This window comes from Danio rerio, chromosome 21, assembly GCF_049306965.1.
Source record: "Danio rerio strain Tuebingen ecotype United States chromosome 21, GRCz12tu, whole genome shotgun sequence".
NCBI lineage: Eukaryota > Metazoa > Chordata > Actinopteri > Cypriniformes > Danionidae > Danio > Danio rerio.
Genome location: NC_133196.1, coordinates 19,877,943 through 19,905,000, shown reverse-complemented (window position 1 = coordinate 19,905,000; position 27,058 = coordinate 19,877,943). Strand labels below are relative to the sequence as shown.

At 37.9% G+C, this 27,058-nt stretch overlaps 24 non-coding genes across 24 annotated transcripts; all 24 read right to left on the bottom strand.

Moving 5' to 3' along the window:
• Nucleotides 1–9: 9 nt before the first annotated feature.
• Nucleotides 10–81, bottom strand: trnaa-ugc (transfer RNA alanine (anticodon UGC)). The gene has a single exon. It is a non-coding gene; the product is annotated as a tRNA-Ala (tRNA).
• A 202-nt stretch (nt 82–283) lies between these two features.
• On the bottom strand, nt 284–355 carry trnaa-ugc (transfer RNA alanine (anticodon UGC)). The gene has a single exon. It is a non-coding gene; the product is annotated as a tRNA-Ala (tRNA).
• Nucleotides 356–567: 212 nt separating this feature from the next.
• trnaa-agc (transfer RNA alanine (anticodon AGC)) lies at nt 568–639 on the bottom strand. The gene has a single exon. It is a non-coding gene; the product is annotated as a tRNA-Ala (tRNA).
• Nucleotides 640–847: 208 nt separating this feature from the next.
• trnaa-ugc (transfer RNA alanine (anticodon UGC)) lies at nt 848–919 on the bottom strand. The gene has a single exon. It is a non-coding gene; the product is annotated as a tRNA-Ala (tRNA).
• Nucleotides 920–1,128: 209 nt separating this feature from the next.
• On the bottom strand, nt 1,129–1,200 carry trnaa-ugc (transfer RNA alanine (anticodon UGC)). Its single transcript has one exon. It is a non-coding gene; the product is annotated as a tRNA-Ala (tRNA).
• Nucleotides 1,201–1,412: 212 nt separating this feature from the next.
• Nucleotides 1,413–1,484, bottom strand: trnaa-ugc (transfer RNA alanine (anticodon UGC)). The gene has a single exon. It is a non-coding gene; the product is annotated as a tRNA-Ala (tRNA).
• Nucleotides 1,485–1,696: 212 nt separating this feature from the next.
• On the bottom strand, nt 1,697–1,768 carry trnaa-ugc (transfer RNA alanine (anticodon UGC)). The gene has a single exon. It is a non-coding gene; the product is annotated as a tRNA-Ala (tRNA).
• A 209-nt stretch (nt 1,769–1,977) lies between these two features.
• trnaa-ugc (transfer RNA alanine (anticodon UGC)) lies at nt 1,978–2,049 on the bottom strand. The gene has a single exon. It is a non-coding gene; the product is annotated as a tRNA-Ala (tRNA).
• Nucleotides 2,050–2,261: 212 nt separating this feature from the next.
• Nucleotides 2,262–2,333, bottom strand: trnaa-ugc (transfer RNA alanine (anticodon UGC)). The gene has a single exon. It is a non-coding gene; the product is annotated as a tRNA-Ala (tRNA).
• Nucleotides 2,334–2,559: 226 nt separating this feature from the next.
• On the bottom strand, nt 2,560–2,631 carry trnaa-ugc (transfer RNA alanine (anticodon UGC)). Its single transcript has one exon. It is a non-coding gene; the product is annotated as a tRNA-Ala (tRNA).
• A 213-nt stretch (nt 2,632–2,844) lies between these two features.
• On the bottom strand, nt 2,845–2,916 carry trnaa-ugc (transfer RNA alanine (anticodon UGC)). Its single transcript has one exon. It is a non-coding gene; the product is annotated as a tRNA-Ala (tRNA).
• Nucleotides 2,917–3,126: 210 nt separating this feature from the next.
• On the bottom strand, nt 3,127–3,198 carry trnaa-ugc (transfer RNA alanine (anticodon UGC)). Its single transcript has one exon. It is a non-coding gene; the product is annotated as a tRNA-Ala (tRNA).
• Nucleotides 3,199–3,410: 212 nt separating this feature from the next.
• trnaa-cgc (transfer RNA alanine (anticodon CGC)) lies at nt 3,411–3,482 on the bottom strand. The gene has a single exon. It is a non-coding gene; the product is annotated as a tRNA-Ala (tRNA).
• A 212-nt stretch (nt 3,483–3,694) lies between these two features.
• On the bottom strand, nt 3,695–3,766 carry trnaa-ugc (transfer RNA alanine (anticodon UGC)). Its single transcript has one exon. It is a non-coding gene; the product is annotated as a tRNA-Ala (tRNA).
• A 212-nt stretch (nt 3,767–3,978) lies between these two features.
• Nucleotides 3,979–4,050, bottom strand: trnaa-cgc (transfer RNA alanine (anticodon CGC)). Its single transcript has one exon. It is a non-coding gene; the product is annotated as a tRNA-Ala (tRNA).
• Nucleotides 4,051–4,258: 208 nt separating this feature from the next.
• Nucleotides 4,259–4,330, bottom strand: trnaa-ugc (transfer RNA alanine (anticodon UGC)). Its single transcript has one exon. It is a non-coding gene; the product is annotated as a tRNA-Ala (tRNA).
• Nucleotides 4,331–4,542: 212 nt separating this feature from the next.
• trnaa-ugc (transfer RNA alanine (anticodon UGC)) lies at nt 4,543–4,614 on the bottom strand. The gene has a single exon. It is a non-coding gene; the product is annotated as a tRNA-Ala (tRNA).
• Nucleotides 4,615–4,826: 212 nt separating this feature from the next.
• trnaa-ugc (transfer RNA alanine (anticodon UGC)) lies at nt 4,827–4,898 on the bottom strand. The gene has a single exon. It is a non-coding gene; the product is annotated as a tRNA-Ala (tRNA).
• Nucleotides 4,899–5,109: 211 nt separating this feature from the next.
• On the bottom strand, nt 5,110–5,181 carry trnaa-ugc (transfer RNA alanine (anticodon UGC)). The gene has a single exon. It is a non-coding gene; the product is annotated as a tRNA-Ala (tRNA).
• Nucleotides 5,182–5,393: 212 nt separating this feature from the next.
• trnaa-cgc (transfer RNA alanine (anticodon CGC)) lies at nt 5,394–5,465 on the bottom strand. Its single transcript has one exon. It is a non-coding gene; the product is annotated as a tRNA-Ala (tRNA).
• Nucleotides 5,466–5,677: 212 nt separating this feature from the next.
• trnaa-ugc (transfer RNA alanine (anticodon UGC)) lies at nt 5,678–5,749 on the bottom strand. Its single transcript has one exon. It is a non-coding gene; the product is annotated as a tRNA-Ala (tRNA).
• Nucleotides 5,750–5,961: 212 nt separating this feature from the next.
• On the bottom strand, nt 5,962–6,033 carry trnaa-cgc (transfer RNA alanine (anticodon CGC)). The gene has a single exon. It is a non-coding gene; the product is annotated as a tRNA-Ala (tRNA).
• A 208-nt stretch (nt 6,034–6,241) lies between these two features.
• trnaa-ugc (transfer RNA alanine (anticodon UGC)) lies at nt 6,242–6,313 on the bottom strand. Its single transcript has one exon. It is a non-coding gene; the product is annotated as a tRNA-Ala (tRNA).
• Nucleotides 6,314–6,525: 212 nt separating this feature from the next.
• trnaa-ugc (transfer RNA alanine (anticodon UGC)) lies at nt 6,526–6,597 on the bottom strand. Its single transcript has one exon. It is a non-coding gene; the product is annotated as a tRNA-Ala (tRNA).
• Between the last annotated feature and the right edge of the window lie 20,461 nt (nt 6,598–27,058).

Sequence of the window (27,058 nt, the reverse complement as noted above, 5' to 3'; positions counted from 1 at the left end):
AAAGGTTCTTGGAGATGCTGGGGATTGAACCCAGGACCTTATACATGCAAAGCATGCCCTCTACCACTGAGCTACATCCCCAGTTGAGAGTTGAATAATTTTCTTTTTATTCCGCTATTTTACTGTGGTGGACAAAATGTCAAAATGTTTATGTCAATTCTGATTGTGCAGAAAAGGCAAACATATTTTAGTGAATGATTCAAGACGCTGCAACTGAACCTATGACCATACACCACTTTCTTAACCCTGTTTATCGTCTGTGGACAGAACCTCGAAAGGCTCTTGGAGATACTGGGGATTGAACCCAGCACCTCATACATGCAAAGCATGCGCTCTACCACTGAGATACATCCCCAGTTGAAAGGGGAATATTTTTCTTTTTTTTTCGCCTTTTTACTGTGGTGGATAGAATGTCAAAATGTTTATGTCAATTCTGATTGTGCAGAAAAGGCAAACATATTTTAGTGAATGATTCAAGACAAACGGTGACACTGCAACTAAACCCAGGACCATACACCGCTTTCTCAACCCTGTTTATCGTCTGTGAACAAAACCTCAAAAGGCTCTTGGAGATGCTGGGGATTGAACCCAGGACCTCATACATGCTAAGCATGCGCTCTACCACTGAGCTACATCCCCTGTTTAAAGGGGAATATTGTTCTTTTTTTCGCCTTTTTACTGTGGTGGACAGAATGTCAAAATGTTTGTCAATTGTGATTGTGCAGAAAAGGCAAACATATTTTAGTGAATGAATCAAGACAATTGAAGACGCTGCAACTGAACCTAGGACCATAAACTGCTTTCTTAACCCAGTTTATCGTCTGTGGACAGAACCTTGAAAGGCTCTTGGAGATGCTGGGGATTGAACCCAGGACCTCATACATGCAAAGCATGCGCTCTACCACTGAGCTACATCCCCCTGTTAAAACAAACATTTTTTTTTTGTTTTCCCCCTTCTTAGGGTTGTGGACGGAACCTCAAAACGATTAAGTCAATTCTGATTGTGCGGAAAAGGCAAACATATTTTAGTGAATGATTCAAGACAATTGTAGACGCTGCAACTGAACCTAGGACAATCAAAATCTTTCTTTACCCTGTTTGTCTGTGGACAAAACCTCAAAAGGTTCTTGGAGATGCTGGGGATTGAACCCAAGACCTCATACATGCAAAGCATGCGCTCTACCACTGAGCTACATCCCCAGTTGAAAGTTGAATAATTTTCTTTTTATTCCGCCTTTTTACTGTGGTGGACGGAACGTCAAAATGTTTATGTCAATTCTGATTGTGCAGAAAAGGCAAACATATTTTAGTGAATGATTCAAGACAAACGATGACACTGCAACTAAACCCAGGACCATACACCGCTTTCTCAACCCTGTTTATCGTCTGTGAACAGAATCTCAAAAGGCTCTTGGAGATGCTGGGGATTGAACCCAGGACCTCATACATGCAAAGCATGCGCTCTACCACTGAGCTACATCCCCAGTTGAAAGTTGAATAATTTTCTTTTTATTCCGCCATTTTACTGTGGTGGACAAAATGTCAAAATGTTTATGTCAATTCTGATTGTGCAGAAAAGGCAAACATATTTTAGTGAATGATTCAAGACAATTGAAGACGCTGCAACTGAACCTATGACCATACACCACATTCTTAACCCTGATTAACGTCTGTGGACAGAACTTCGAAAGGCTCTTGGAGATGCTGAGGATTGAACCCAGGACCTCATCCATGCAAAGCATGCGCTCTACCACTGAGCTACATCCCCAAGTGTGACCAAGATGGTTTTTTTTTCTTTTCACCTTCTTAGGGTTGTGGACGGAACCTCAAAACGATTAAGTCAATTCTGATTGTGCGGAAAAGGCAAAGATATTTTAGTGAATGATTCAAGACAGTTGTAGACGCTGCAACTGAACCTAGGACAATCAAAATCTTTCTTTACCCTGTTTGTCTGTGGACCAAACCTCAAAAGGTTCTTGGAGATGCTGGGGATTGAACCCAGGACCTTATACATGCAAAGCATGCGCTCTACCACTGAGCTACATCCCCGGTTGAAAGGGTAATATTTTTCTTTTTATTCCGCCTTTTTACTGTGGTAGACAGAACATCAAAATGTTTATGTCAATTCTGATTGTGCAGAAAAGGCAAACATATTTTAGTGAACGATTCAAGACAATTCATGACGCTGCAACTGAACCTAGGACCATAAACTGCTTTCTTAACCCTGTTTATCGTCTGTGGACAGAACCTTGAAAGGCTCTTGGAGATGCTGGGGATTGAACCCAGGACCTCGTACATGCAAAGCATGCGCTCTACCACTGAGCTACATCCCCAGTTGAAAGTTGAATAATTTTTTTTTTTTCCGACTTTTTACTGTGGTGGACGGAACGTCAAAATGTTTATGTCAATTCTGATTGTGCAGAAAAGGCAAAGATATTTTAGTGAATGAATCAAGACAATTGAAGACGCTGCAACTGAACCTAGGACAGCTTTCTTAACCCTCAAAATCAACAGCTTTCTTAACCCTGTTTGTCTGTGGACAAAACCTCAAAAGGTTCTTGGAGATGCTGGGGATTGAACCCAGGACTTCATACATGCAAAGCATGCGCTCTACCACTGAGCTACATCCCCGGTTGAAAGGGTAATATTTTTCTTTTTATTCCGCCTTTTTACTGTGGTAGACAGAACATCAAAATGTTTATGTCAATTCTGATTGTGCAGAAAAGGCAAACATATTTTAGTGAACGATTCAAGACAATTGATGACGCTGCAACTAGGACCTAGGACCATAAACTGCTTTCTTAACCCTGTTTATCGTCTGTGGACAGAACCTTGAAAGGCTCTTGGAGATGCTGGGGATTGAACCCAGGACCTCATACATGCAAAGCATGCGCTCTACCACTGAGCTACATCCCCCTGTGAAAACAAACATTTTTTTTTTTGTTTTCCCCCTTCTTAGGGTTGTGGACGGAACCTCAAAACGATTAAGTCAATTCTGATTGTGCGGAAAAGGCAAACATATTTTAGTGAATGATTCAAGACAATTGTAGACGCTGCAACTGAACCTAGGACAATCAAAATCTTTCTTTACCCTGTTTGTCTGTGGACAAAACCTCAAAAGGTTCTTGGAGATGCTGGGGATTGAACCCAGGACCTCATACATGCAAAGCATGCGCTCTACCAGTGAGCTACATCCCCAGTTGAACGTTGAATAATTTTCTTTTTATTCTGCCTTTTTACTGTGGTGGACGGAACGTCAAAATGTTTATGTCAATTCTGATTGTGCAGAAAAGGCAAACATATTTTAGTGAATGATTCAAGACAAACGGTGACACTGCAACTAAACCCAGGACCATACACCGCTTTCTCAACCCTGTTTATAGTCTGTGAACAGAATCTCAAAAGGCTCTTGGAGATGCTGGGGATTGAACCCAGGACCTCATACATGCGAAGCATGCGCTCTACCACTGAGCTACATCCCCAGTTGAAAGTTGATTATTTTTCTTTTTTTTTCACCTTTTCACTGTGGTGGACGGAACGTCAAAATGTTAATGTCAATTCTGATTGTGCAGAAAAGGCAAACAAATTTTAGTGAATGATTCAAGACAATTGAAGATGCTGCAACTGAACCTAGGACCATACACCGCTTTCTTAACCCTGTTCATCGTCTATGGACAGAACCTCAAAAGGCTCTTGGAGATGCTGGGGATTGAACCCAGGACCTCATACATGCAAAGCATGCGCTCTACCATTGAGCTACATCCCCAGTTGAAAGGGGAATATTTTTCTTTTTTTTTCGCCTTTTTACTGTGGTGGATAGAATGTCAAAATGTTTATGTCAATTCTGATTGTGCAGAAAAGGCAAACATATTTTAGTGAATGATTCAAGACAAACGGTGACACTGCAACTAAACCCAGGACCATACACCGCTTTCTCAACCCTGTTTATCGTCTGTGAACAAAACCTCAAAAGGCTCTTGGAGATGCTGGGGATTGAACCCAGGACCTCATACATGCGAAGCATGCGCTCTACCACTGAGCTACATCCCCTGTTTAAAGGGGAATATTGTTCTTTTTTTCGCCTTTTTACTGTGGTGGACAGAATGTCAAAATGTTTGTCAATTCTGATTGTGCAGAAAAGGCAAACATATTTTAGTGAATGAATCAAGACAATTGAAGACGCTGCAACTGAACCTAGGACCATACACCGCTTTCTTAACCCTGTTTATCGTCTGTGGACAGAACCTTGAAAGGCTCTTGGAGATGCTGGGGATTGAACCCAGGACCTCATACATGCAAAGCATGCGCTCTACCACTGAGCTACATCCCCCTGTGAAAACGAACATTTTTTTTTTGTTTTCCCCCTTCTTAGGGTTGTGGACGGAACCTCAAAACGATTAAGTCAATTCTGATTGTGCGGAAAAGGCAAACATATTTTAGTGAATGATTCAAGACAATTGATGACGCTGCAACTGAACCTAGGACCATAAACTGCTTTCTTAACCCTGTTTATCGTCTGTGGACAGAACCTTGAAAGGCTCTTGGAGATGCTGGGGATTGAACCCAGGACTTCATAGATGCAAAGCATGCGCTCTACCACTGAGCTACATCCCCGGTTGAAAGGGTAATATTTTTCTTTTTATTCCGCCTTTTTACTGTGGTAGACAGAACATCAAAATGTTTATGTCAATTCTGATTGTGCAGAAAAGGGAAACATATTTTAGTGAACGATTCAAGACAATTGATGACGCTGCAACTGAACCTAGGACCATAAACTGCTTTCTTAACCCTGTTTATCGTCTGTGGACAGAACCTTGAAAGGCTCTTGGAGATGCTGGGGATTGAACCCAGGACCTCATACATGCAAAGCATGCGCTCTACCACTGAGCTACATCCCCCTGTGAAAACAAACATTTTTTTTTTTTGTTTTCCCCCTTCTTAGGGTTGTGGACGGAACCTCAAAACGATTAAGTCAATTCTGATTGTGCGGAAAAGGCAAACATATTTTAGTGAATGATTCAAGACAATTGTAGACGCTGCAACTGAACCTAGGACAATCAAAATCTTTCTTTACCCTGTTTGTCTGTGGACAAAACCTCAAAAGGTTCTTGGAGATGCTGGGGATTGAACCCAGGACCTCATACATGCAAAGCATGCGCTCTACCAGTGAGCTACATCCCCAGTTGAATGTTGAATAATTTTCTTTTTATTCTGCCTTTTTACTGTGGTGGACGGAACGTCAAAATGTTTATGTCAATTCTGATTGTGCAGAAAAGGCAAACATATTTTAGTGAATGATTCAAGACAAACGGTGACACTGCAACTAAACCCAGGACCATACACCGCTTTCTCAACCCTGTTTATAGTCTGTGAACAGAATCTCAAAAGGCTCTTGGAGATGCTGGGGATTGAACCCAGGACCTCATACATGCGAAGCATGCGCTCTACCACTGAGCTACATCCCCAGTTGAAAGTTGATTATTTTTCTTTTTTTTTCACCTTTTCACTGTGGTGGACGGAACGTCAAAATGTTAATGTCAATTCTGATTGTGCAGAAAAGGCAAACAAATTTTAGTGAATGATTCAAGACAATTGAAGATGCTGCAACTGAACCTAGGACCATACACCGCTTTCTTAACCCTGTTCATCGTCTATGGACAGAACCTCAAAAGGCTCTTGGAGATGCTGGGGATTGAACCCAGGACCTCATACATGCAAAGCATGCGCTCTACCATTGAGCTACATCCCCAGTTGAAAGGGGAATATTTTTCTTTTTTTTTCGCCTTTTTACTGTGGTGGATAGAATGTCAAAATGTTTATGTCAATTCTGATTGTGCAGAAAAGGCAAACATATTTTAGTGAATGATTCAAGACAAACGGTGACACTGCAACTAAACCCAGGACCATACACCGCTTTCTCAACCCTGTTTATCGTCTGTGAACAAAACCTCAAAAGGCTCTTGGAGATGCTGGGGATTGAACCCAGGACCTCATACATGCGAAGCATGCGCTCTACCACTGAGCTACATCCCCTGTTTAAAGGGGAATATTGTTCTTTTTTTCGCCTTTTTACTGTGGTGGACAGAATGTCAAAATGTTTGTCAATTCTGATTGTGCAGAAAAGGCAAACATATTTTAGTGAATGAATCAAGACAATTGAACACGCTGCAACTGAACCTAGGACCATACACCGCTTTCTTAACCCTGTTTATCGTCTGTGGACAGAACCTTGAAAGGCTCTTGGAGATGCTGGGGATTGAACCCAGGACCTCATACATGCAAAGCATGCGCTCTACCACTGAGCTACATCCCCCTGTGAAAACGAACATTTTTTTTTTGTTTTCCCCCTTCTTAGGGTTGTGGACGGAACCTCAAAACGATTAAGTCAATTCTGATTGTGCGGAAAAAGCAAACATATTTTAGTGAATGATTCAAGACAATTGATGACGCTGCAACTGAACCTAGGACCATAAACTGCTTTCTTAACCCTGTTTATCGTCTGTGGACAGAACCTTGAAAGGCTCTTGGAGATGCTGGGGATTGAACCCAGGACCTCATACATGCAAAGCATGCGCTCTACCACTGAGCTACATCCCCGGTTGAAAGAGAGTTTTCAGCGTGTGAGTCAAAGCGATATCACTGAAGGAATACCCTTGCTCTATTTTTAAATGTAAGGCTCATTGGGATCAACACAAGATCAATATTCCCCACATTATCGCTTTAATCTGAATTATTGTTTGTACCTTTTGGCAGGTTTGCAAACATGTGTACTTCTCATTGCGTCTACCTTAAACTTCAGCCATTTGCATTTTTTGAAAACACAGAAGCCCCCTGTGATTTTAGGTGCAGCTGGAAAAGTGCAAGCAAGTTGCCTCAAGTGCACGTTTCTCCATTGGAAATAAAAAACCAAACTTGCCTGACACCAGAAGCGCCTCTCTGCGTGGCGTGGCGCTGTGCATTTCAGAGTTCTGGGCGTGGGTTTCTGTCGAAGTGCACGCGGTGGTGTTTCGGGTTGGCTGCTGGGCGCTGTTGTGTTTGCCCTGTTGGTGGAGGCCTGTGTTTGGAGTTCTGGAATGCATGGCGTTGCGTGGCGCGACGATTTGGGACACTTCATGTTTCTGCCGCGCCTCTGATAGTGTCTGGTGTGCCATGTCGCGGCTTCGAGCGGCACATCTGGTGCCTCAGTGTGCGTGGTTATTAGTCTCGTGTACAAGCTCGGCACACAGTTGGCTGTAAAATTATACAGAGACACAAATGATTTTGTACTCTCTGTTTAGTCTGTGTCCGAGTCGTACATGTACGGCTGAATGCTTATCCTTGCTTAGCTTCTCTCTGTCTGCCTGTCTGTTGTAAACACAGAGCGTGTGAGCTCTTGGCTCCGCCCCCTTGTTACGTTGGGCAGGAAGACGAAACAAATTTTTATGGCAAGCAACATGCCCCTAAATTAGCTGTGTACACGGCCACAACATGACACTTCTGAACACATTATAATAAAAACATCTGGGGCCTCATGTATCAACGCTGCGTACGCACAAAAACTTTGCGTACGCCAGGTTTCACATTCCGAATCGCTCTCGTTTGGATTCACTAACAATGAACTGAACGTGGGAATGTGCGCAGCTTCACGGCAGCTTTCTGGCTGGCGTACGCACATTTTTTGTGCGTGTCTGTTTTATTTCCATTGGCGACTCCTAGAGGCAGTTGTGTTAAATTCCTCTCTACAAAGTGTCTGAGCCTTGCAATGGCAGCTGTATGAGACGGGTTCATCTAGCAGGTATATAAGGTTTCCATACCATACATTTGATCAGCTAAACATTAAAGCACAATTTGCAGCAGTCGCCTGTTTTCCCAATGTAATCTGAGCGATCTACCGCACGCACATTGCTATAAAGACACTATCTGAAGATGAATTTGCATGCGTGAATCAGAAACATTTCCATTCAATAAATGTGCAAGTAAAATATGATGCTTATTGATATGAACTTATTGATGATTTCTACTTGTCTTTCTCGTGATAAATAGTTGGCAAAATCTGATATGTAGCGGGGCAAAAAAGAAGAAAGAGTTCATCAGACGCTGGATTCGAGTCGAGTTCATGCTCAAACGTGTCAATTCATGATCTCATCCGTCTTACAAGTTGCGCCACTAAGACTGATAAGGATACTGCAACATTTTTCATATATAAACCACACTATTTCTTTTTTTTAATGCACTCAGTGCGATGTTCAGACCCAACTGTGTTAACCGCATCAGCTAAACTCTCCCACTCTATTTTTTTCTTTTGTTGTTAATTCCGGAGAACAAACTTGCAAATAACACCGCTTTTCTCTGGTCTACCTCCGAAAGCAGCACCTCCAATTCACATTCTGTTCAAAGTTTCTCTTTTTGCTTGCTTTTGCCATTGCTTTTTCGTTGGGTTTTGCCATTAGCATAGTCATTAGCATATTCATACGGGGGAGGAGGCAGGGAGGGGTTTCACGTTCATTCGGATGTACAAAAGAATATGCGTGAGATTCGGCGTATGCAGTTTCATACATCTGAATTTTTTTCTGCGTACGCACATTTACAGCTTTGTGCGTACGCTATGTTTTAGTAAGATTTCCACGCAAGTCTTCGTACATGAGGCCCCTGAACTGTGTGTTGAACCTAAACTGGCACACTCAGAAGAACCATAATTTTAATATTAAATCATAAAAAAGGGGTAAACTATTTGCCCTTTAAAATCTACTTCTTAATCGGAATAAAACAGTCTCCTTATAAAAGAAAGACATTGGCTTATCAGCGCGTTGCTACATTAAAAACATATGATTGGAAATGCTCCTTCTGATTGGATCTCTGGCCATAGTGGCTTTTGCTGTCAAAGGCTAGTGATGTTTAAAGGCTTTTGCTTTCAAGCTGTTATTTCTGAACAGGCTGACGCTGTGATTTAGATTATTTGAAGCAAAATTTTTTGTTGAATATGTACTACCTGTCTAAAGCATTAACTCTATGTCATTAGCTCATGTTTGGCATTTAGCGGCTTTTGCATCTGAACTCATTATATACAGTTGAAGTCAGAATTATTAGCCCCTCTGAATTATTAGCTGCGCTGTTTATTTTTTTCCCCAATTTCTGTTTAACGGAGAGAAGATTTTTTTTAACACATCTGTAAACGTAATAGTTTTAATAACCCATATCTAATAACTGATTTATTATAATTTCCATGATGACAGTTAATAATATTTCACTAGATATTTTTCAAGACACTTTATACAGCTTAAATTGGGATTTAAAGGCTTAACTAAATTAATTAGGTTAACTAGGCAGGTTAGGGTAATTACTGTGAAAATTTCCTTGCTCTGTTAAACATCATTTGGAAAATATTTAAAAAGAAAAAAAAATCAAAGGGGGGCTAATAATTCCGACTTCAAATATATATATATATATATATATATATATATATATATATATATATATATATATATATATATATATATATATATATATATATATATATATACCAGATAGCAGAGTTTTAACATTTGATCATTTGATTAGTGACCTACAAATAATAGAACCTTAAATAGTCATTCATCTGGAATAATTTGATTTTAAGTTCTAAGTCTATTTTGTCTATGATTAATATGTTAATTAATTTATATGTTAAATTACACATAATATTATATTTTGTACTATTTTGTATTTCAATATATTTTTAGTTTAATAATTTAATTAAATTTTTTTTTTTAAATTTACCAAGAGTTTTTATTGAATTTGCATTTCTAGCATGGAGGCGGGTGCACTAACGTTACTAATGACAGCAACCTCCAGTGTATCTCCTGAGACCTGGGAAATAAGATTTTCTTCAGAGATTTTTTCTATTTCTGTACATTTATTTATTTATCTAAGAAAGAAATTGCAGTACCCCCACACAAACTAAAACTAACAAAAAATAAAAAGCATTTATAAAGATTTTTTTACAGAAAACCATTTTTAATACTTTTGTTCTAGTCAGCAGTATCAAATACTGATTGGGAGGAGAATGGAAGGGAACAGGGTGCACCGGAGAGCAAGGCACAGCTGTTGACACCGTGAGCATGCGCTGATGTTTAATCACAGGGGAGTGATCATCTTCATCATCATCATCGTCACAGTGCGGGACCATCCAGCCTGTGCTCAGGGTGGGGGTTGGGGTCAGCGCCAGTGCAGGGACAGACGTAAACAGCATGCAATTACCCGTCGATTCAGACAAGGTAAAAAAAATAAATAAATAAAAAACTAACTGGCAGATGGTCCCTTAACTGAGACCAAGCGCTGTTGCGTGAGTGGATTTTAAACTAAAGCTGGATGAGTGAAATTAGTTATTCTTATTTTTGCACCGTTTTGCGTCGTTTGCGATTGCAGCCTCGCTCCACCACTGTCTGTCTGCATAAAGCCTCTGTTGTCTGGAAAGCCAAGTAGGACTCAATTAGACACGCAATTTGCAGGCTTCTGGCAGAATAAGATGAGCGAGGGGCCGAACGAACCAGATGAGGAAAAAATGATCTGAAACGATGAGCTCGCCGGGTGATTTTTAAAATGATTATTGTCTCATGCATCAGCAGAAAATTAGTTTTGTGTCACATAGAATTAACAAATAAACCATTTGACCCTTCTCTTTATTACATAGACATTCTAGATCAATATAGTGGTGAACAAGTCTCTCATTTGTTTCTCAGGCAGTTTCAGGACACGGGACGACTTCGTCATTCAAAACCCAGGCACGTCTGCACTCCGTGTCCCAAGCAAATGCTGCTCTGAAATGTGTGGGATAGGGAGGGGGAGATGGATATTTTTGAGGATGTTTTGTGTGTGCGGTGAAGCAGAGAGCTGATGGGTAGTGAGCTCCAGACTGTATCGGGCAGGGGGCGACCCGGCCTTAGCCCGAATCCTGCCGCAGCGCTCCAAACAAAGACTACTGCCGCTCTTTTAAAACAGTGTGATGGCTTCACTGCAGGTTGGCTGTGTTTCCATACAAAGAATATTAATGTATTTTAAGGTTGGTGGTCCGCCAGGGCATTGTTGCGCGTCAAGGGTAGCAAAGGTCAACTCTTTCGAGGACTAAATACTGTGCTTTCGGTGCCATCAGATACTGGCTTGCATTTTGAAATTTATCAAACACAGCTCGAGTGTGAGTTCTTTTGTATTCGTATCATACCAGATGCAAATTCTGATATCAGAAGTATTACACCTCTAATGCTACATTCCTCCAAGGGATTATTTTAAAACTTTGTCTTTAGCCTTTTGTGCTAGAGCAGTATTACAGCGGAAGAAAACAAATTTCCTAAATGTCACATTTTCAGTGGCATTTTCCATAATAGCCTCACAGAAATAAACAAAGGCGTTAGGCCGGGCATATAATGAGGTGTACAGGTATTCAAGCTGTGTCTGTGTGGTGTCGCGCAGTGCTTACTGGCCAGTGGTTGCAGTGGTTCTCCGTGGGCTGCTGTGGATTAGAGGAGCAGACGGAGCTCTCTGCCCTGCACAACTCATTAGGTCAGAGCTAATCCGGCTTTTGCGCTACGAGACCCTCTGAGTCTGAATGACCCTTTGGAAAGCTGAATGCTGCTGTTCCAGACACTGCATAAATGGGAGAGAGACAAAAAAAAAATATTATTTTACGAGGCTGTGGTCGTGCCTATACAGAAATCAGTGGTCCACTGATATGGGTTATTTTAACGACTGGGATTAAATAGACAATTGTTGGATTCAAATGTCTGAGATTACTCTATTTAGCCTTGTTATAATTCAATATAGCAGCATGGTGGCACTGTGGGTAGCACAATCGCCTCACAGCAAGAAGGACGCTGGTTCCAGCCCCGGCTGAGACAGTTGGCATTTCTGTGTCGAGTTTGCATGCTCTCCCTGTGTTCCCGTGGATTTCCTAAAGGTGCTCCGGTTTCCCCCATGCGGTACAGGTGAATTAAATAAGCTAAATTGGCCGTAGTGTATGTGAGTGTGTGCAAGAGTGTGTGGGTGTTTCCCATTGTTGGGTTGCAGCTGAAGGGCATCCATTGGGTAAAACATGTGCTGGAATAAGTCATTCCGCAGTGGTAACCTCTGACCGTTAAAATGCTTTCACTATGTATTTGACATGGTTCACATTTACAGGTAGGAATGAAACTCCCACCCTACATATTCATATAGCCATATTACATATCCAAAAAGACTGTGATATAGCCTGGCTCATAGTCCAAAGACATGCGGTACAGGTGAATTAAATAAGCTAAATTGGCCGTAGTGTATGTGAGTGTGTGCAAGAGTGTGTGGGTGTTTCCCATTGTTGGGTTGCAGCTGAAGGGCATCCATTGGGTAAAACATGTGCTGGAATAAGTCATTCCGCAGTGGTAACCTCTGATTAATAAAGGGACTAAGCCAAAAGAAAATGAATGAAAAATTGAATACATTTTGTTTTCGAATTACAACCAACGAAAAGTTTCCTTTAAAAAATGGTAAAAATAAAATATGCTTATTTTAAAATTGGGCTGCAAGTAGAATTTAGAAACATTACAAGCACCAGTGTACATTATAACATATACTGTACCGATGTAAAATATAATAAAATATTTAAAAATATGTGACCCTGGACTAGAAGAACAGCCTAATGTTGCACAAAGCCCTTTAGATCATGTGCTGGACCGTTTCTCTGTGTTTCAGAAATGTTTTTAAATAAATTATTATTAAGGCATATTTAATTATTTTTTTTATCATTTATGTACAATAATTAAGACATAAAATGAGAAAGTAAAATATAATCAACAAAGGAAATGCAAAAGAAAACTAAATGAAAATGTAAATGAAAAAGCTTAATTATTTACTGTCTTAGTTCTATCTCTTTAAAATAACAAACACTATACATCTCTATATTTAGGCTAAAACACAGATTTATTTATTTATTTATTTATTTATTTATGTTAGCATGCATTTTTGTACTTTAATTTTAGTTGTCTTTTATTTCTTTAATTTTACAAATTGCACTAAATTTACTCATTGCACTTAATAAGTTTACAATGATAGTAAAGCTTTTTAACAAGTAATGAAGGAATTATAATGCTTTGTTTCATTGTTTCATTTTCATTGACAAGTAGCAGGGTATTTACTGCTACTGTGTATTTCTGTCCTTTTGCATCCCGTCCATTTGTGCCCTCTGGCAGCACAGTCGCGACCTGCTGTTGCACGTATAAACACATTCTTAGGGTGCTTTCGCACCTGTGGATCGATTCTCTTGTTCCGAAACAGGGATTAAAGTTGTTACAATGTTGCTCTTTGTTCTAGGTGCGGTTCGCTTTTACATGACAAAGTTTCTAAATGGACCAAAAGAGCTAAAACGTCACATGCAAGTAAACTCTCACATTGGTCAGAGTTTCAGGGTTTATTTTGCAGAGTCCCATCCTTATTTTAATTTATGATGATGAGCAAAAAGACATAATGAGCAAAAAGCTACACTTTCATTTTGAATGGTGACACTCACAGACATCGTCACCAAATATAAATCAGAGGTAAGACTTTCTCATACATATCAGTTGACTTATGCATTAATAGGCTTTACATTATAGAGAGAAATAACAGATAAACCAATTCTGCAGTTCTGTCAATTTTCCTAACAGATTTACAACTCTCTTTAATCGTTAAAATGCTTTCACTATGTATTTGACATGGTTCACATTTACAGGTAGGAATGAAACTCCCACCCTACATATTCATATAGCCATATTACATATCCAAAAAGACTGTGATATAGCCTGGCTCAGATCGTTTTGCTTTCTCACTACAATCGATCTGCTCCAATTGATTTGGCGCAGATCTGAGGTACAGCAGTGGTAATAATCCTTTTGAAGTTTCATCCACTGTACATTTTTGTGAAAAATACAAAATACATTGTATGGGTCAACATGATATATTTATACTTAATTTTTCTGCCAAAAATCATTTGAATAGTAAGAAAAGAAGATATTATGAAGATGTATGTTACATGTTACAAGATATTTTGCAAATTTCTTATAAAAAGTTTTTGATTGGTAATCTGCTATGCTGATAACTTAATTTGGACACTTTTTAAAGATTATTTTCTTAATATATAGACTTTTATGAACCCTCAGATTCTAAATTTTCAAACAGCCTAATTAGGGGTGTGAACCTACACTGGTTTCATGGTTCGGTTTGGTTGCGATTATCATGTCATTGATTCGGTTCAATTGAATATCTTGGTGCATCATGGTGCATTGACGATGCTTTCCATACATAACTAGATTTTTTCTTCACAACACAGGATTTTTAAAATTAAAATCTATAAATATATTAATATTTATATATTATTTGTAATACAATATTGTTTTTTAAAACAAGCAGTATTATATATGAACTGTACCTTTAATTTTACCTGCTCAAAGAAAACACTCCTTTTGAATGTATCAAACAAAACTCAAATACATGCACAGAAGACAACACAAGCATTTACTGCAAATAAACTAATGTAAATATTATCCTGCTTCCTTTTTGAGCACTGTTTTTCACCCCTATGATTCGTCATTGTCTTCATCTGCTCAACAGCAAATACTGCGCTTGGCTTTAGAAATTAAAGCGATGTTCACCGATGAGTGACGCAAGAAGAACAGCCACAGTTACAGTCTTTATGTGCATAATATGCAGTTATCACAGGTAATCCGTAATAGATACAGTGGAGAAAACTCAAACCTCAGGCACACTCGTCTTGGATCCCCAAGTATCGCTTTAACAGCCAAGAGGAAAGGAAAAGTTACCACACAAACAGGCCAGTGGGTCAAATGTCCAAAGTGTGTGCAAAAGGGAGAGAGAGAGGCAGAGATGTATTATTACAACATGTCTCCTTAGTAGTGAAATAGCGGCTCGTGTGCTGTGCCTTCTTCAGTGTCAGTGAAAGACTTTCCAGCAAACTCACAAGCAGTTGAATTGTGCATAATTATCTACCTTTGAAGTAGTAGGAGTGCTTTATTTACTTGCCCTCGCCTCCTTCGCCATAGTATTCTATTGCCACATCGCGCATAGGAGATGAATGACTTCAGTACGTAATAACCGGTAATGACCTATTAATGAACCGATTTCGAATTTTCCCCATCTGCACCGCGGTTCACCGGAGAAACTAATTAATTTTGACACCCCTAAGCCTAATATTGTCTTGTACTGAAAAATCACTGAAAACGTATTTATTCAAATTTCACATAATGTATAAATCTCAGTTTCCAAAAATGGATACTCATTTGTAGTCCTGGGTCATATATATATTTTAACATATAATAAAAAATATATAAAATATGTGATCAGTTCCACTTTGAGAATTTAAACCAATAATACTGTAAGTTAAAGGCGTAGTTCACCAAAAAAATACAATTACACATGTATCACCATATATTACAGCCTTTGCACAATGTCCTGAAAAACAGCCTAGAGTGTGAGTGTCCTGTCACATAATGCCTGTAATTGTAGCACATCAATATCAGAAAACAGAAACACTGTAGAACAGCACTTTTACTCATTTACTCAATTTAGGCCAAAAGTTTATGGAAATGATCCAGAATATTTTTTTTTTTTTTTTGTCTTAGAGCCAGTTCAATTTGCAAGCCTAACTTCCTCTTACACAGAAAGACTCCTCAGACACAACTCAATTCTCCCGTGCACTAGCTGAGGTTCTCAAAAGTATTTACTCTGAAATGCAACTAATTTGTAAGCATACCTTTGAGGTTTGACAGCCTATGTGTGTGTGTGTGTCTGCCTGTTTGTTTTCTTGCCTTTATACTCCCTGTCAGCCACTCTCGTGTTTGACAGTGGAGAAAATAACCTAATTACCATGCATCCAGATCATTTAAGCTGCTGCTCCCCGCGGGACGCCGGCATGCATGAGCTGCTGGAAGTTCCTACTACAAAGGTGGGTGGTAATGAAGCCAGGGCAGATGCACACACGGGGACAAGGCTGTGGGTGCTTATGCTAATCATCAAGCCCTGCCTGCAGGTAAGACCTTTAGGCCTTTGGAGACACTGGTTAAAGGGAAAGTCTACAAGAATGACACACCGAGCACTTCTATCTGTACTTGCTTCAGGATAAGGCTAGTTCACGCCCCATAAAGTTTGACTTTGGCATATATGCTGTAACATTTAATGGAGCAAACGGCATATTGCTCATAAGCGAACCGAAGGTGTTATTGTGTGTCATTGCCTGGCAGTGTGTAAGATCTACCCATGGCATTTACGTTTATTCATTTAGCAGACTGTTTTATTCAAAGCAACTTACAAATGAATGGTATAAAATTTACAATTTTAATAAAAGATTACATCATAATGACTCTGTGGCTGTAAGCATTATGAATGCCGGAGCATAAAATGCAGTTCAGGAACATCAGGGATAATTTAATACTGACCTTTATACGCTGTCATCAAATGCAGCAATGGGATTGGTTGGCAGCACATATAGTCAAACCCTCTGGATATTTTCCATTGTTGCACTTATAACATATGCATAAGTGAATGATATTGTTAAATTCCTTAAACAAGATTTTGAAAACAGTTTTTTAACATTTATTTAAACTCAAGTGGTTTGAAACATTCATTAATTGTTTTCGGTTCAACACTAAAGCTATTGGTAACACTTTATTTTGATGGTCCATTTGAGTATTTGTAGACTGTCTGCTTAAATTCTGTAAATACTGCTCCTTCAACAGACATTTAACAGACATTTAACTGACCAAAAGAAACATACATGCAAGTACATGTCAACTTACACTAATCCTAACACCAACCCAAAAAATCTACTTATAATCTAATGAGAATTAGTTGGCATGTAGATGCAATGTAACTAAATTCAACAAACAGACCATCAAAATAATAAGTCCATAGTAAGAACACAAAAAAACATGGAAGTCAACTAAGGTTTTTTTTTCCAATATTCTTCAGTATGTCTAATTTTGTGTTCAACATAAGAAAGAAACTCAAACTGGTTTGAAACAAGTAGAGGATTAGTAAATGATGACAGAATTTAGATTTTTGGTGAACTATCCACATTTACATTTAGTCGTTTAGCACAGGGGTTCCCAAACTTTTACACCCATGACCCCCAAATTAAGAATGCCAGTGGTTTTGCGACCACAATATCCTCTGAGGGGTTATAAATATAGAAACCTTGCATGCAACAGCGCACACACACCAATAGACCCAAGTCTATTCTTTGTTTATTTATTTTTTAAATGTATGTGAGTGCTGCAAAGGTGTCAGAAAGTTTTACCTGGTGTCATAAGTTCAATCTGTTGCAATCGCTGTGTTTTTAAGATAATGTAATCAACCCAAGGGTTACAAAACAATAGAAAAAAATCGAAATGCTGTAACTATAAACTACTGTTTTTTATCTTCTGAATGTTATGAATAAAATCTGATAATTCTAATGGCTAAAATGAATTAATATGAAATCTCCAAATGACCCCCCCTTCATTGTCCCGTGACCCCCACTTTGGAAACCGCTGGTTTAGCAGATGCTTTTGTCCAAAGCGATTTACAAGTGAGGAGGCATTCAGCAATTCAACAAGAAGAAGCAGTACACACAAGAAGTGCTAATATAAGGGTACAGTTCGTGATCTGGGAATTAGGTGCTTGTGTAAAGGTGGTTTGTCAAGCCCACTGTGAAGGACACTTCATAAATGCAAAGTATACCTTTAAGAGTGCACTGTAAAAATGCGGGGTTCCACACAATTCCTTCATGTTGTCCTATCACAAATCGATTAATTTACATTAATTTTTTGTTTATCAATTTAATTGGTGGCAGCATGGTGGCTCAGTGGTTAACACTGACGCCTTATCAATAACATAAATGGTTTGACTCCTGGCTAGGCCAGGTGGCATTTCTGTGAGGAGTTTGATCTCACAGGGTGCTCCGGTTTCCCCAAAAGTCCAAAGACATGCGCTATAGTTGAAAATCGGCCACAGTGTGTGAATGAGAGAGTGTATGGGTTTTTCCCTGTACTGGGTTTTGGCTGGAAGAACATATGCTGCCAAAGGAGCTGATTGGACATAAAATAATTAAGTTGTCCACTAAAAAACTCAATAATTATGTTGATTCAGCTCATTTTAAATGAGTAGTTGAAATGACAACCAGCGAAAATAATTTTTTGTGTGTCTTTACATGATAGAGATTACCTAAAAGCTGAGGTCAATTTTTGGTTAGTTGTGCATACAGCCCACAAATGATCCCAGTTTGTATTGCAACTTATGCGGTAACACTTTACAATACGGTTCATTCGTTAATGCATTTACTAACATGAACTAATCATGAATAACACATGTACAGCATTTATTAATCATAATTGAACATTTACTAATGCATTATCAACATCCAAGTCCATGCTTGTAAACAGTAGTTAATGCACCATGAGTTAACATGAACTAACAATGAACTACTGTATTTTCATTAACTAACGTTAACTACTAGTAGTTGTAGTAGTAAGGTTTACTACTACAGTAGTAAATGTATTGTTAATTGTTGACATTAACTAATAAACCTTATTGTAAAATGTGACCACTTATGCTTTATTGTTCACATCACATCTTAAAATGTAAAGTCGTGTTCTCCATACCATTGTTAAGCTTGAGAAAGTCTGTCTACAAATATAATAGGTTGTTGCACAAGCTTTGTTACTATATACTGTAGATTTCATAGGTAGCTGTAGGATAATTATAAGCTTGACAATCATACAGCTCTGATTATCCCTGTACAGATATGATCCACTGTTCCTCCATGTTGGCTGGTCTTTAATGTTCTTATGGTAAGGGTGTAGATGCAAGTGCTTCTATTTTGAGCATGCTTGTTGTACATACTGTACTGTAGACCATTTGTTTAAAATAAACGACCATAATTTCACTTTATAAAGAGACACTGCCCACATATACGCTTCACAATCTTTAGTCATTTTAGATCATTGAGTCTTTTTCAGTCATATTGAAACAATGGACTTTTTCACATTTCCAGGTTTCACAGTAAAATAAGGCATCAAAGTTAGGTTAATTACTGTGACGTAATTTTTTTTTTTAATTAGCAAAAGTACAACAAGAAAACCATATGAGACTGAAAACGGCAGGCAGAGGGAAGACAACTGTCAAATTTACTGTCACAATTCATTAAAGCTGCATTAGAAACACAATGCATAACTTTTTACTGAACATACATAACATAGCTTGAAAATGTTGAGATTGAAGCACTGGCATATGAGAAAGTTTTTATGTACATTTGTGGATGAGTTGGGAATCCTTCTGTCTATAGAGGATAAGGAAGCTTTCAGATTTCACCTAAAATATCACCTAAAATATTAAGTTAGGCTCTAAAAATGAACGAACATCATAAGAGTGTGTAATTACTAACAGAATTAATTTTTTGGGTGAACTAACCCTTTAAGATCATGAAAAACTAATTAAGGCTTCAATAACATAGGCAAAAATAGAAAAGGTGTCAGCCTTGCATGTTTATTTATGCCGAAAATAATGTAATTGCTATATGCTTTTACAAGCATAAAGTAACAATTATTTGAAAAGCAGACGTAAACACTTTAACTGCTCTATCCACTGCTGCATTTATTTCAATGCCTTTTCAGAAGATTTATGACAGTCTCCCCAGACTCCACCTAAATAGCTGAGCAGCAGGCTGATTGTCGTAGCCACACTATTTTGCCTGTTGCATTTGGGTATAATTTTGCATTCATGGTAATTTGTTAGTGTGAAAGGGAAAGAGGATGAATTTCAAATGAGTTAATGGTCTGAACTACTTCAGAACAAATCACGATTGGATGTCCATAAAGAGAGAGGGAGGCACAGAGACGTGCAAGATGGCGAAAGGGACTTAAAAAGATAAAAAGAAAAGAAAAAATGGAAAAAGACAGCGTGAGGCCCATTTTCAAAAGAATTGCTGCATTTTAAATTTGCCTATTTGTTCAAAGAAGCTGATGACACACAGGGCTAAATGTAGGTGAAAAACACATCCTTCGTCATTTAATAAAAACACCTGATAATGCTCAGATTGGGTTCCATTAGGATTGCTGTGACATTTGATTGACCATCACGTTATGTATTCAGAGTTGAGTCATTTCATCTTACAGCCTCAATGCATTTAAATGGATTATGCATTGTAAACAAGAAGTGTGCTTAACCCTTGTGCACTGTTGGGGATGTTTTCATCAACTCTGAGGTGATTTTGAGTCCTAAATTGGTCACAACATTTTCTGTGTTTCAGCTAGCAGAATGATTTTAGTGACAACAATTTAATACTAAATTTAACTGCTGTAAAAATGCATCAGATAAATATAAAAAAAATTTTGGGGGCATAAATCTGTTAGTCGACCTCAGTCCTGGTCAAAACTACAAATTTGCTTAGAAAATTACAGGATTTCAACCCTTTAATTGCCAAATTCATAAAGGATGTCACTGATTTGATTTTTCCATAATTTACTGCTGGTGGCTGCCTCATTGACTTCCATTATAACCAAATTTTTTTGATTGCAAAACCAAGACACCATATAATCATCCATTTTTGATTGTTGGTTGGTTTTGCCTGTTTGGTTAAGAGATCAAATTTGTAATTTTACTGTTGATCATCACTTGGCACCATATTCCTTTAGATAGGCTTGTGAAAAAAAGCTTAGGTTCTGGATTTTATATGGAGTATAACAGCAATTTAAAGTGCGTATATGTGTGTCTGAGTGTGGGAAAGTGATCTTTACGCACATTGATGCGTCTGAGAAAATCTAAATATGCATCTCAGCTCAGCTCAGAACTACATGGAGAAAATAAAAACAAAGACCGTTTTTTTATGCACCATCAAATGTGGTTATGATGCAAGTCAATGGAGCAAAAACAGCCACCAATGGTAAATTGGGGAGTAGAAAAAGTAAAATCTAACAATGCATCAAAGCCAGTGTTGTTACTAATCGTTCATGTGTATAAGACTGATAAAAAAAATTCCACAATTACCGTTGAAATCAGAATTATTAGCCCCCTTTGATTTTTTTTCTTTGTTGTTTGTCTTTGTTTCCCAACTGATGTTTAATAAGCAAGGAAATTTTCACCGTATAAAAAAAATTCTTCTGGAGAAAGTCTTATTTGTTTTATTTTGACTAGAATAAAAGCAGTTTTAAATTTTTTAAAAGCCATTTTAAGGTCAAAATTATTAGCCCCTTTAAGCTATATACAATTGAAATCAGAATTATTCTAATTATTAATGATTATATATTTTTTTCAACACATTTCTATAATAGTTTTAATAACTCCTCTCTAATAACTGTAATATTCTGTAGACTATCGAAAAAAATATTATCTGACATACTGTGAAAATGTCCTTGCTCTGTTTAACATCATTTGGAAAATATTTTAAAAAGGGAAAACAATTAAAAAGGGGGCTAATAATTCTGACTTTAACTGCATATTTTTTCGATAGTCTACAGAACAAACTATCATTATACAATAACTTGCCTAATTATCCTAACCTGCCTAGTTAAACTTATTAACCTAGTTAAGCCTTTAAATGTCACTTTAAACTGTATCGAAGTGTCTTGAAAAATATCTAGTCAAATATTATTTACTGTCATCATGGCAAAGTTATTGGTTATTGAATTATTGAAACTGTTTAGGAAAGTGTTGAAAAAAAATCTCTCTCCATTAAACAGAAATGGGGGGGGGGTAAACAGGGGGGCTAATAATTCTGACTTTTATAATGAAGTTATTATAATAAAAATATGTCATTTTGTGTGTGTGTGTGTTTTTTTTTCACCAAATCAGTGACATAATTTGTAAACCTAGCAATTAAAGCGTTAAAATCCTGTAAAAGATTAAAAAAAAAAAATTGTAGTTTTGATCAGGACTCAGGTTGAATCACAGATTTATGCAAAAATTATTGAAAAAAACATGATCTGATGCATTTTTCAGCAGTTTAATTCAGTGGATGTTTTCATCCCGAACATAACAAAAGAGTGGTAAATTTGAACAGTGCACAAAGGTTAATTGCATTAAATGTGCTTTTATTGTACTTGAATCTTAGAAGTACAATAAGTACTGGCGGCTCATTCACAAGCTGCGGTCATATACTAAAAACAGAGCGGCAGTTATTTCAAACGGCGGCGGTATAAGGCGCGGCGGTAATAGTCACTTTGAACTCTCACCTACTGTACATACATACAAAAAGCATTCTTACATTAAGTTTAAGCATTTAAATTAAAATTCATGTAATTTACTTAGACTGTTGAAAAAAAAAACATTTGTTTATATTTGAGGGCAGCACAGTGGCTCAGCGGTTAGCATCAATACGTTACATCGAGTCCTGGCTGGGTCAGTTGGCATTTCTGTGTGGAGATTGCATATAGACATGCACTATGGTTGAATTGGATTAACTAAAATGACCATAGTGTATGTGTGTGAATGGGAAAGTGTACTGTATGGGTGTTTCCCAGTACTGGGTTGTGGATGGAAGGGCATCTGCTTTGTAAAACAAATGCTGGAATAGTTGGTGGTTCATTGCGCTGTGGTGACACCTGATAATAAGGGAGTAAGTCAAAGGAAAATTAGTGAATGAATAAATGTTTGTTTTTGTACTGGAAAAAATATTTTTTAAACATTCAAATTTATTCAATTGTGCTTTATTTTAATTAGAAAATAACTGTAAATGCAAATAAAAGTTATTATAATTATTTATATTAATGGTGTAAAGGAATCCAACATTGCAGTATATTTAAGATCACATTAAATGCCTAAAATCATCTTTTGCGAAACATTGACTCTTTTTATTTAAATTGAGATGTTTTGCAAATAAATAAATGAGCTTTGCAAAAGCAAAAAAAACTGCTTTGAGGTGTTTTTAGGTGGAAAAAAAACATTAAATTCATCACACCCAAGTCAGTTCTTTTAAAGCATATTATTACTTCATTATACTAATGTGTGCATCTTTGTCACTGGGCTAACTGCCCATGAATCTTCTGATTTCAAACCGCAACGGGTTCCATTAGCCCTGCTTCATTCATTCACCTTGAAATGTTTGCATTTACATCATGCTCACTACTCTAACGACAAACAGATTTTACCCACGGCATTGCAGTGCATTCATTATTCACACACAGTCTCTGGTTCCTCAAGAGCAAAGCCGTCCTCATCCTCCAAACTTCCAGCGACAGTTAGACACCTGTCTATGTGTCCCCAGCGGGTGCCACAACTTCAGACGCCTGAGTCGGCAGACCCCCTATTGAGGCCAAACCCAGCGCACGGCCCCCTTGATCAGCCAACACAGTCCTGTATGAGTCCTGACGGCTCCTGGCTCAGCCTGTAATGAGAAACTTCAGCCCTGGTGCTTCATTGAGTGTCTTCGCCTTTCCGGCTCTGCCTATACATGCCACATCCATCTCACTGTCCAGCTTATTTCCTACCAAACACTTCAGACTGATTGCCATCAAGCTGTCTCATTTTCACATTTCACATATGCCTGCCAAGAGAAGGCCACCGAACTTCTTCACATGGAGTGCTAAGAGAGAGCGAGAAATGGAAGATTTTCATGCCATTGTGTAAAATTGATATACAGCGCTCATGTGGGATGTACATTTAAGAAATATTTAAAGCAGGCTGTTGAAGATGACAGTAATTACATCAACAACAAGTAAAGAGTGTGAAGGTCAAATGATTGAGTCTTGGGTGCATGTACAGTAAGAGTCCTGGGTGGCGAAGACAATAATGTGCTTTAAACATATAATTTCATTAAATACTGACAGTACAAAAAAGACCAAAAAAAAGTCATATAGTTCAAGTTTAATTTATTTACATTTCCAACTGCCACAAGGCTGCACAAAGTGTTTCACAAAGAAACAATAAATAATCAGTATGAGCATAAAAACAGTAACAGCAATAGGCACATAATAGGAAAGATAGAGAGTGTAACAATAAAAAGAGCAATAATAATAATAAATGAATAATATATAATACATATTTAATATTTCATATATATTATGTGTGCAGTTTACTCTTTCTACCAAGATTTTTTCAGTTCTCCTTTAACTGGAAGAATCTGTTTATTTCCTTAGTGAACACCAGTACACCATCTTAAGGTGTTTTATTATTCTAAAATGGGTGAGATGGTGGTGCAGCAGGTAGCACGATGGCCTCACAGCAAGAATTTTGCTGATTCGAACCTCCGATGGGTTAGTTGTCATTTCTGTGTGGAGTTTGCATGTTCTCCTTGTGTTCCTGTGGGTTTCCTCTGGTTTTCTAAAGAGTCCATAGACATGCAGTATAGGTGAATTGGGTTAGCTAAATTGTTTGTAGTGTATGAGTGTGAACGAGAGTGTATGGATGTTTACCAGTGATGGATTGCAGCTGGAAGGACATATGCTGCATAAAACATATGCTGGATAAGTTGGACTTTAATTCTGCTTTGGTGACCCAAGGTTAATAAAGGGAATAAGCAGAAAAGAAAATCAATTAATTAATTATTCTAAAGTTCGTCTGAATTTCCACCTGATAAGGACTGATATTTTATTCCATCTCATTTCTTAAGTAAATGCATAACTTCCATCCATACTACAAGCGTTGACCACCTTCATAGATGTTACAGTTCAATGTCACACTGCTCCACATCAAAATTTACACTGGTAGCAAAATCTGATTGGTAGAAAATCCCACCATCAATTTTGAATAGATTGAAGAACAGTCTGACAGAATTAGGGTTAGGGTTAACCGTAACCTAACCCTAATATCGGGTTCCTCTCAAATTTTCATTTTGTTCTGCGCAGTGTTTGCATGTGTTGTCAAATTGTTTTAAATGTTTTATTTCTTTTTTTCAATTTGTTAGTGCTTTCTTATTTGCATATTTTCTTTACTCGCAGCACATTTAAGGTTTCTCGCTTACCGTAAGTTTTTTAAACTAGCCTCTAACAGTTTTTATTTATATTTATGTATTTGGCAGATATTTTTTTTCTGAAGAATTTTTATGTGTGCCATTAATGTATCCTTTTAATCATTTCTTAACCCATACAGTACCATGCTACAGTGCACATCAATCTGAACTTTACAAAACTGCAATGAGAACTTGGAGTGAGTTTGTTTGAAAGGACTTTTAGGTCATTTTTATTTAAGTACATTTTAGGGTGTTATTAGTTTATAAATTAAAAAAGCTTATTATTTGGTCTAAAACCACTTTTACATTGTGAATATCTACAACTCAGAGCAACAAATGTGCACAAAAAAAAAAAAAAAAAAAAAACATGCATGCCTATTATCCAGAAATCTCTCTAACTTTCCTTTAGCTTCATTAGCAGAATGAACTGCCAATTACATATGTTACTGGCAGATACCCTTCCTGCTAAACTTATAAACCTCTATTGCTTGGAAACTCACACACTCTCATTCAAACACAGATAAAACAGCCAATTTAGTGGTGAGAAAACCCACACAAACACAGAGAATCTCCACACAAAGACCTATTGTGAAATCTATGAATTTTAAATGATCTTGACATTGCGTGTGTCCAATAGCTTCAGATCTTCACCTCACAAACACCCCTTAATTAAACACTTTAGTCTATAAATGACCTATGGTAAAATGAGCGCTCTAATTAAATAAACTGAAACTTTTTGAATATTAATAAAACTAAAATAAGATCAGGGTTAAGCCGTGCTTTATGTTGACTGCCACGACAACAGAAAAAGCTGAACATATTCCTGGAAAGCATTTGTCTTACACACCAGCAAATCTGAAATGAATGTCCATATTTCAGCTTTATCTCTTGTACTTTGTCAAATAGTGACACGAGAAAACAAACATTGCAGAGCTTACATTAAATACTCCCCAAAGAATGTATTTTTTGTGCTCTGCTCATTTTGTGGACAATCCCTTCAGAGCTCACCTCAATCTGGAGCTGTACAGTACAGGATGTAGGATATGAACATCTGTTTTGAGTGTAGCACCTCGAGCTGCTTCATGTCATCTGCCCACTCAGTGACTCTGACAGGTGAAGCACAGTAAACTGATGAAACTGTAGAGCCATGGGCTTCTTTAAACTATTTTTATATATTTAATATTACAGTATCGGCTCAAGGGGGAAAAGTGAAACAGACACTAGAAATTAAATTCAGAATGCTAGTATAAGCAGGACTTTCGTGTTCAGAAAAAAAGGTGGAGAGGAAAAATAAAAAGTATAGGGGGAACAAAATTAAATGAACATCTGAATAAGCCAAAATATGTTTTAACTATGTAAAGATTTCAGTAAACTCCTTTCTTAAACAACCAATATTCATTAGTTTTCCTATGGCTTAGTCTCTATTTCAGAGGTTGCCACAGCGGAATGAACCGCATACTCATTCATTCATTATTTCATTTATTCATTCATTGATTGATTCATTTTTCCTTTCAAGAGTTCACACTTGATAGCTAATTTTTGATTATAAAGCTTGTTTGGCATGCTGTCCGGAAAGAGAGCCCTAAGATCCTCCAGCCCGGGGCTCCCCCCCGTTTGCAAGACGAGAGGGGAGTTTGAGCTCAGGTAGATCTCGAGAACTCCCCTGCTGTAGTAGCTAATGTACAGACAGTGATTGCTCTTAAGAGATAACTACTTATTAGAAGCATGTCTATGGTGCCTATTTGGATCAGTCAATTAACTTAAGTGGCATGTTTTTGGACCGTGGGAGGAAACCGGGGAACCCAGGGGAAACCCACGCAAGCATGAGGAAAACGTGTAAACTCCACACAGAAACATAGGCTGGCTTGATAAGGACTAGAACCAGTGACGTTCTTACTGTAAGGCAACAATGCTAACCACTGGGCCACCGTGCCACCCATCTAGGAAAGATGGAGGAATAGGGGGCATCTAGGAAAGGAAGAGTAGGGGTGGAAGGGGGCATTCTTCAAAATGAGATGTCTGTTATGTGGAACTTTAAAGTTATTAATAGTGGCTTAGGAATCGTCTGATTGGTGAATCATAAATTGAATATTTGTGGGACCAGCCGCAAGCAATCATGAGCACATGATCCTCTCGAAGTGAAGTTTTTAAACTAATTTCGAGAGG